At 41.4% G+C, this 10117-nt stretch overlaps 1 non-coding gene across 1 annotated transcript; it reads right to left on the bottom strand.

The window, feature by feature from the left end:
• Positions 1 to 5851: 5851 nt before the first annotated feature.
• On the bottom strand, positions 5852 to 5958 carry LOC118483029. The gene has a single exon (XR_004869484.1). It is a non-coding gene; the product is annotated as a small nucleolar RNA R71 (small nucleolar RNA).
• Positions 5959 to 10117: the final 4159 nt, after the last annotated feature.

Below are 10117 nucleotides of genomic sequence, written 5' to 3'. Positions count from 1 at the left end.
TATGTTTGAATCCGTCTCGCGGGTTCAAATATATCATTCATACATTCCATTACTTCTATGTTTGAATCCGTCTCGCGGGTTCAAACATATCATTCATACATTCCATTACTTCTATGTTTGAATCCGTCTCGCTGGTTCAAACATATCATTCATACATTCCATTACTTCTATGTTTGAATCCGTCTCGCGGGTTCAAACATATCATTCATACATTCCATTACTTCTATGTTTGAATCCGTCTCGCGGGTTCAAACATATCATTCACATGTTCCATTTAAATAAGGTGCTTTAAATTTTCTTGAGAGTCTTATTATTCTCACCCACACGTCCACCTAATACCCAATCCTTTCGACATACCTGCAACAATTATCATGGTCTCACGAACGTCATATGTTTCTCGCGTACTGGCCAGGTACGCAATCCACATACTGGTTTCGTGCCTTCATGTAATCATCACCTTATGTCCGAAGGATTAGATTTCGGCACGTGTAACATTTCAAAACTTCATTACTATTTCATCATTATCCTTCCTTTAATAGGTTTTACCATAACATGTACCCACATATGAATTTATGTACCTGGGTTCAAATTCGTCTTATTACACGCCTTGGTGTCGGTCCTAGACCGCATTCGCAGATTATCCTCTCCAAATAATCATGGTAACCTTACACACAATATACTGTTAATTTTCTTTATATGCATATTCAAGTACATACTTACATTCGATTCTACCTTTAGATCTTGATCGAGTCTTGGATTGTACGGGTTCCTGTCACAAGAGCACACGGGTTTAAGTTCAAGTATTTACCTCCTCATACTTGATTTCTCTCAAACCGGGGCTCTGATACCAACTTGTAAGGTGTAACATTTGTGTTTGTAATCATTAGGAACAGTTCAATTAACAATAAAACAATGTTATTTTATCCCAATGATTGTTTGATTGTGTTTTACATTTTTCATATTTTAACTTTTGTCAATTTCAAACTCTACATCGCTTTCTGGAGAATTATACGCAAACTAGTACGTAAACGTACTCAGTTTAATGCGACAAATACTCCGGAACATCAACATATACTCAACATACCTTAAATAACCTTTACATAACTTAGAAATAAGTTTTGAAGGCTTTGGTATGGCAAAAACAAGTTAATTCGCTTACAGGGACTAAACTTGACAAACTGCGAAAGTATGCCAATTTAAACTGTAACGAACATTCCGGAACATGTCCATAAGTTAAACATACCATAAATATCCTTTACATAGCTTAGAAATAGGCTTTGAGGGGTTTGGTATGCTAAAACAAACTTTTGGATCACTCAGGGGCTAAAAGTGTCAAAAAGTGCACAAGTTTGCACTTTCGCGCATAACTTACGTTCTGAATACATCCGGACATCCAATAATTTATGTAAGCATCCTAGTATTATGCCTTAGTGTTTGGCATGATAAAAATCCATTCGTCGCGCAATTTGGACCGTCTTTCGCGCTTATGCGCATTCCGTCGTAATTAACCGAACATCGCGACCGTACGGCCAAACGAACCGACATATTTTTGAGCACATTTTCAGTTCCCTATACTTTAACATCATTTTAGAGCTTTGAAATGAGGTTAACGGGGCTTAAACGTGCCAAAAACGCATCAAATACCAAGTTTTGGTGCTGCAGGGACCAAAACTGTAAATCTGCCAAACTAGGGGCTTACGGACCGTAAGCCAAAGCCCATACGGTCCGTAAGGGGTCCCTGGTACAGCAGAACCCACATTTAATGCTGATTGGCTCTTCAAATGGCGAAAGGTCCAATTGCCTTTTCACCCAATCAAAGGCCAAGGGCCATATTCAGTGAATCTAGTAATGTAACACATGTACGCACAAGATCGTGGCACGATATTCGATAAAACGATCCTAACGGTTCCACTTTTTATAAATACCCCCCCCCCCATTTTGCTCAAAACCCACACAATCTGATCTTAAGGCTCTAGGTTGGAACCATTGTTTCATACCTGAGCCATTTTGGTCTAGATTAGCATTCGGGGACCCTCCGTAAGTATTCTTTCGTTCTTTTATTCGCTTTTCGAGTCCGAAAGTCGACGTTTTGTTGACCTTCTGCATTGACCAGCTTATGGTCGATGCGAAGTTCATTAGAACTTCATAACGTGAGCGTGATCACGATGGTTATAGTCCGTAGTGACTATACCTACTGATCACCACGTTATCTAGGCTCAGTGACGAGTCGTAGTTTCGGCCAAAATGTGCATTCTTGCATATTTTGTAACCAAACTACTCTTGAGCATCAAAACCGTTTGCTTTGATGCCAAACCTGTTTTCTAAACTTAGTTAAGCATGTTCTAACATGCTTAGCTCGTCACTTTTAGTTTAGTGCGTATATAGGGTCGTAAGGTAAGCGATCTAAACCATCGCTTATACTTTCGAACCCGACCCACTTGGTCGATCATTAGGATCCAACCAAACACATTAGGTGACCATAGCTATAACCTTCCGAGGTTATACCTTGTGGTCACGATGTTAGGCGTTCCAGACACGTTCTACGCGAACGACGCGTAAGGTAGCATAAGCTACCTAAACGGGTCGTGATGGGTCGCAAGCACTTAGGTTAGGTTTCATTTTAGTATGTAGGCTTTGTTAAACCATGTTACACGAGTCTCTATGCTCGTTTGGTTTACGAACCCGCATACTATCCGATCCTTCCGATTTGGTCCGGTATATTGACATAGCTACCTATTAGGTGCCGTTTGATATTCCGTGATTTTTAGCATTATCTGGTTTTTATACAAGAACTCCAAAGCAATCTTAGGTGAGTACATAGAACCCCATCTTTTACTGTTTTCCAAACTGTTTTGGGGTGAAACACATGTGCCTATCTGTTACTTTCATGCTTTCCATGTTTTCACATCATATGCCTGCTATGTTGTTAGTACATTATAGTACACGATTTCATTACATTTCATGCTACGTATGCCCATTGTGTGCGTACTTAGTACATTTGATTTACATTACATTTCTGTTGCATATGTTTACTCAGCATATGGACACATTGATTTACATGAACATTTCTGTTGCATATGTTTACTCAGCATATGGACACATTGATTTACATGAACATTTCTGTTGCATATGTTTACTCAGCATATGGACACATTGATTTACATTACATTTCTGTTGCATATGTTTACTCAGCATATGGACACATTGATTTACATGAACATTTCTGTTGCATATGTTTACTCAGCATATGGACACATTGATTTACATGAATATTTGATGTGTGTAAAATGCAACATATAAATCACATCAATTAAGGCATAAAACTAACCCTTTTTAAGTACTAATGTTGGAAAAAGAGTGTTTTTGTCTTCCTTTTGTATTTTCAGGATGAAATGAGCTCAAAATCACAAAAGAAGCAAAAAGACTACTAATTCTACCATAAATACAAGAAAAGGAACAAAAGTGGACTGCCCGGACCCTCAACGGCACCTCCCAAGGCAAAGGAGAAGAAACAGAGTCTGAACACGCCCCGTGTCCAGCGAACACGGGGGCGTGCCCAGGAAGCAGCAGAAAAGACAAACCAGTAGAAGCTTCCATTGCCCACCACGGGGCCGTGTCCAGCGGGCACGGGGGCGTGGTGAAAGTACAGCAGGCGCATTAATTGTAATTCGCAATTACAATTAATGAAGAGAGAGAGTGTCAGGCGGGCACGGGGCCGTGTCCAGCGGACACGGGGCCGTGTCCAGCCTTCTGTTCAGCCTATAAATAGAGGAGCTTGGCTTCATTCTCTCTCATCCCTTGGCACACCACCTCTCTCACACTTCATCCACCACCCACCACCACCATAACACCATCATCCACCACCATCATCCATTGTCCATCGTAGAGTGTGTGAGTCGTCTCGGGATCCAAGATTGATCGTAAGAGTTCTTGACAATCAAGGCCATGTTTGCCTAAGTCTCTTACATGTACAAGTGTTTAGTATAATACTTTTTATTTTTAATCTTTTGCACTTTTTATTTGGTTTTGTATTAATGACTTTAATAACTAGTTACTTATGTTGAAGGTGATCTTTCCTTATCGTTTGTCCGTGGTGTCTTGGCATTATTTTACTGTCTATATAAAATAAAAGATTTTCACCATTCATATCTCCACGGTCTATATGGAGGTATGTTGGCTACCTGGTCGGGGGTTAAGGGAACGGTTTGGTAAGGGTCTTGCCCTTGTTCAGCGTTTAGAGGTCCTGCTTGGGACCTGGGTCAAATTTAGTAGGATCTCCTTCAATACCCATAGGTATTGGATGGCGGGGATCCAAACTCTTTGACCCCCTCATAAGTTAACTACTATTAATACTATAACCCGGCTATTTAGGACTGTATCCCTGCTGACTCAGACTACTTAGCCGAGGGTAACGTCACCGCCAAAAGCGGGGCCTACCATAATTTGCATTAATAACTTAATTCATTATCTTTCAATAATCCGACCCTTTAGGATTGTATCCTTGCTGACTCAAACTACTGGGTTGAGGGTAACGTCGCCTTCAAAAGAGGGGCCTACTACAATAACTAAGATAATCTCTTAAACAAGTGCAAAAGTGCGAAAATAATCAAAGGTTATACTAACACACGTGTCGGATCCAAGTGATTCATCTTGTCTATCTGTTTTTTATTTTATTTTTATTTTCAGCATTTAGTTAGTTTTTATTTTTCTTAGTTTAAAACATTTTTCTAACCTTTTGATTTGATTAGACGTTGAGGATAAACCGGTATTAAAAGCTCTTGTGTCCTTGGACGACCTCGGTATCTTACCAACACTATACTACGTCCACGATGGGTGCACTTGCCCATATGCGTGTTTAGTGTTAGTGAATATCGTGTTTTATAAATTTAAAACTTGGCAAAAAGTGTAAAAAGGGCTTAAATATATATATAAAATATATACACACTGACACGCATCAAGTTTTTGGCGCCGCTGCCGGGGACACAAGGATTTTAAGAAAGTTAGGAATCAACGGCCTAATCATATTTTTATTTTTCTTTAATTTTTTTTAGGATTTTCTTAGATTTTTAGCTTCTGCAGAGCTCAGCACGGGGCCGTGCCTGGTCGGACACGGGCCGTGCTCAGCAACGTTACTGGCAGTTTTTTGTTTTTCAAGTTACAGAAGGCTGACCACGGGTCCGTGCCGGTGCAACACGGGGCCGTGTCCAACTTCCAGTAACTGGGATCTGAAAAACAATCACTGTGATTCCGACCACGGGGCCGTGTTCGCTCAACACGGGGCCGTGGTGAACCTTCTGACCAACGTTCTTTTCTGTTTTTATTGCAGGACTTGGAACCCGACGCCGTCCTCACGTAGTGTATGAGCTCCAGTTCCAATAAAGACATAAAGGAACCGCTAGAAGAACCCGAACGCTTTCTCAGAAAAAGGTTAAAAGCCAAAAACCAAGAGAAGGTTTCGGGTGATCCACCCCCAATGGCGGACCAACGTACCCTTATGGATTATCTACGGCCCACCGTAGGTAATCTAGGCGCCGCTATCAATGCTCCGAATGTCGAAGCCAATAACTTCGAACTTCGACCGCATTTGATACAAATGCTCCAAAACTCCGCAACCTTCCACGGGCTTGCGGACGAGGATCCTCATCTACATATAACTAATTTCTTAGAAATATGTGATACCTTTCGGATCAATGGAGCATCAAACGACGCCATCCGCCTCCGTATGTTTCCATTCTCACTAAAAGACCGAGCGAAAGCTTGGCTCAACACCCTCCCAGCTGGATCGGTAAACACCTGGGATGAACTAGCCCAAAAGTTTCTATATAAGTATTCCCCTCCTTCTAAAACTGCTAAATTAATGGCTGAAATTAATACATACTCGCAAGAGGACGGGGAATCCTTATATGAAACATGGGAAAGGTTCAAGGAGCTATTACGCAAGTGTCCCCATCACGGCCTCGCAATATGGCAACAAGTATCCACTTACTACAATGGATTGTTGCCACACACTAGGCAGACACTTGATTCTAGCTCCGGGGGACTTTTAGGTAATCGACGCCCACACGAAATATATAATCAGATTGAGGAAATTGCTCAAACCAATTTTCAATGGCACACTCCCCGGGGAAATAAATCTATCGCCCCAGGCGCCCATAAGGTCGACGAAAGCACCTCTTTACAAGCCCAAATCGAGGCCCTTTCTTCAAAAATAAAAAAATTGGAAATGACAAAAACAGTCTCGGTTATGGCTTGTGAAGGGTGTGGTGGGTCGCATGAAAATTGGAGTTGCATGAAAGAAACGGACGATCAACAAGAAATGGTAAACTACATTGATAATAGACCTAGGCCGTCGGGTCCTCCAACGGGAACTTACAACCAAGGATGGCGAAACCACCCAAACCTTGGTTGGAGGGAAACCGGCAATAGTAGTAACCAACAAACCCAACGAACAAACTTTCAGCAATCAAGAAACGAGTCACAAAATTTCACTCAACAACAAGGTGGACGAGAAAGGCTCGAAGATACTATATCTCGCCTCGTCTCCGACACTGATAAGAAAAACTCGGAAAGATTTCTACAATCAGAATCTAATTTTAGGAATCAACAAGCTAGCATTCAAAACATAGAAAAACAAATAAATCAACTAGCACAAAATTTTTCCGAGAGACCGCAAGGCGCATTACTTAGCAATACCGAAACAAACCCAAAGGCGCAAGTTCACCTCATCACACTACGAAACCGCACCGTGGGGCCTGCAGAAGTACCTCCACCAACGGAAGAATCAATGCCAACACATCTGCAGGAAAAGAACTCTCCCCCATCACCAGAGCCTACCAAGGCTCCTCGAGTTCCGTACCCCGGTAGGTTAATTCGTCAAAAGACCAATGAGCAATTCGCAAAATTCGAAAGTCTGTTAAAACAATTGCATGTCAATATTCCTTTTATCGAAGTCCTAACCCAAATGCCCAAATACTCTAAATTTATGAGGGACTTCCTTACACATAAAAAGAAAATTGAAAATTTGCAATTAGTTAATTTAGGCGAAGAATGCTCTGCCCTCGTACTCAATAAACTACCCCAAAAGAAAATCGATCCCGGGAGTTTCACGATTCCATGCTCAATAGGGGAATCACCCGTTCGCAATGCCTTGGCCGACTTAGGGGCTAGCATTAACCTCATGCCCTCATCGATGTTCAAAAGGCTTGGCTTGGGAACCACGAGCCCTACAAAAATAAGCATACAACTCGCTGATCGATCAGTCAAGTTCCCACAAGGTGTCATCGAGAATGTCTTGGTAAGGGTAAGCAAATTCGTTTATCCTGTTGACTTTGTCATACTCGACATGGAGGAAGACACCGAGGTCCCCCTTATCCTAGGGAGACCCTTCCTTGCCACAGCACAAGCAGTGGTAGACATGAATGAAGGGATACTAACTTTGAGGTATGGGGACGATGAGGTGAAGTTCGGAGTTGGGAAGAAAATAGAGGACGAAGACCCAGTCAATTACATGAAGGTTATTGATTCAAGCTTGGATGCCGCTCTCCGACGGTGTAACTTGGGAAGCAAGGCACTCCACTCAGAAGATATATAACCGGGAATCGGGTCTAGCCAAGGACCCTTATAAACGTGGCGCACCACGGAGGCATTCCGCGGATCTATCCTTAGTTTAGTTTAGTTTAATCTTTTAGTTTTTGCAGAATAAAACACACTCATGGTGGTAATGGATGAAAAAGGGAAGGAGAAAAATGGAACCATGCACAAAGAACAGAGCAACCCGACAAAAATCTCCATCACAGAAGGCTCAACACGGGCCGTGCCCAACCAACACGGCCCCGTGCTGAGCCCCTGCAGAAAATCACCCAGTTCAGGTAACTGGACACGGGCCGTGTTCAGCGGACACGCCCCCGTGTCCAGGCTTCTGTTTCAATTCTGTAATTTTTGTTACTGGCACTTGACCACGGGGCCGTGCCCGGTCAACACGGGGCCGTGTCCAGGATGCCAGTAACACAAATCTTTGCTTTTTAACCCACTTTTATACATTCTAATCAACCAAAAACATTATTTTTGGACACATTGAGGACAATGTGTAATTTAAGTGTGGGGGGAGGGGATGCTAAAACACTTGAAATTTTGCAAAATCCTAAACACAAGCCTTACACAAAACTCTATTGGAACCGCTAAACACCCCAAATTTTTTCAAAAACTTTTTCATTTTTTTATTTACTTGTCATAGTTTAAGTTGGGAATAACAAGTTCTAAAAAGGTTATATTTTTATAAGTTTACAACCGATAGCGTCGTGATAAAAAAAGGAACCAACATAAGAAAATTATGAAACAGTATAACAAGTCTAGTTAAAAATTCGATTATATATGCTTGGTCACATTAAAAACCCATTCCCACAAAAGTGAGTTTTGAGCCTTTATTGAGCACAAAAATACACATATTTAGATTAAATGCTCATTTTTCGTTTCTTGTGTGAATAGCCGCTCGGTCCTTACAAATCTAGAACTTGCCACGACGATACATTCCCGGTCCTTACCAACTTAAACCCAAGTAAGTAAATGATGGAGGCATTAGGACTAACCATTTTTTCTTTCAAAACCATTATTTTTCATTTTTTTTACCTACCCAAAATCCCCCTAGATAGCCCCTTTGAGCCTAAACCTTGCATTTCATTACCCCTAAACCTTTATTTTTTTTTTAGTAACAAGTTCGTTTTTTCGTAAACTCACCTTTTTATGTGACGATCAAAAAAAAATAAAAAATGATGAAGTCAAAAACAAACAAAAGCTATAAAAGCTTGTTTGGAGAAATACTTCAAAATAAAAAGTCACTAAAAAACAAGGTACTTCACGAAAACCGACGCTTGTTACGATTTTCGCCCTTTTTACTAACCACTAACCAACCACCCACCTTTAAACCCAAGCCTTCACCCCAAAAGTCCTCTTGATATTTACAAAGGTAAAAAGTTAAAAAGGAGGAGGATTGATTGCTTGGCAAGCCTATGGAAGAAGTAAGTTCCGTGCCGCTCTCGAGTGATTCACTAAAATATACACCTTCGGCCGAGTGTTGAGTGATCTCCCGTGAGGTATGTGAACTTGTATATAAATGGAATTTTAATAAAGCATGCTATGCCAAATAAGTAATTCATCTTATGAAAAGTTCAAAATAAATCATGACGAATAGGATTGTAAATAAATAAAAACAAAACCTATAAAAACCTTGGACTCCCGACACTCTAGGACAAGCTAAAAAACTTCTCTTCTACCTGTTCCATTTGGGAGTGTAAGCCACATTTAAAGAGTTTTGCTTGAGGACAAGCAAAAGTTCAAGTGTGGGGGTATTTGATGTGTGTAAAATGCAACATATAAATCACATCAATTAAGGCATAAAACTAACCCTTTTTAAGTACTAATGTTGGAAAAAGAGTGTTTTTGTCTTCCTTTTGTATTTTCAGGATGAAATGAGCTCAAAATCACAAAAGAAGCAAAAAGACTACTAATTCTACCATAAATACAAGAAAAGGAACAAAAGTGGACTGCCCGGACCCTCAACGGCACCTCCCAAGGCAAAGGAGAAGAAACAGAGTCTGAACACGCCCCGTGTCCAGCGAACACGGGGGCGTGCCCAGGAAGCAGCAGAAAAGACAAACCAGTAGAAGCTTCCATTGCCCACCACGGGGCCGTGTCCAGCGGGCACGGGGGCGTGGTGAAAGTACAGCAGGCGCATTAATTGTAATTCGCAATTACAATTAATGAAGAGAGAGAGTGTCAGGCGGGCACGGGGCCGTGTCCAGCGGACACGGGGCCGTTTCCAGCCTTCTGTTCAGCCTATAAATAGAGGAGCTTGGCTTCATTCTCTCTCATCCCTTGGCACACCACCTCTCTCACACTTCATCCACCACCCACCACCACCATAACACCATCATCCACCACCATCATCCATTGTCCATCGTAGAGTGTGTGAGTCGTCTCGGGATCCAAGATTGATCGTAAGAGTTCTTGACAATCAAGGCCATGTTTGCCTAAGTCTCTTACATCACTTGGTGAAGACAAGTGTTTAGTATAATACTTTTTATTTTTAATCTTTTGCACTTTTTATTTGGTTTTGTATTAA

Source organism: Helianthus annuus, chromosome 1 (genome assembly GCF_002127325.2).
Source record: "Helianthus annuus cultivar XRQ/B chromosome 1, HanXRQr2.0-SUNRISE, whole genome shotgun sequence".
In the NCBI taxonomy this organism is placed as follows: domain Eukaryota; kingdom Viridiplantae; phylum Streptophyta; class Magnoliopsida; order Asterales; family Asteraceae; genus Helianthus; species Helianthus annuus.
Note: the sequence above shows the minus strand (reverse complement) of the source record. Positions and strands in the feature narration are given on the sequence as shown.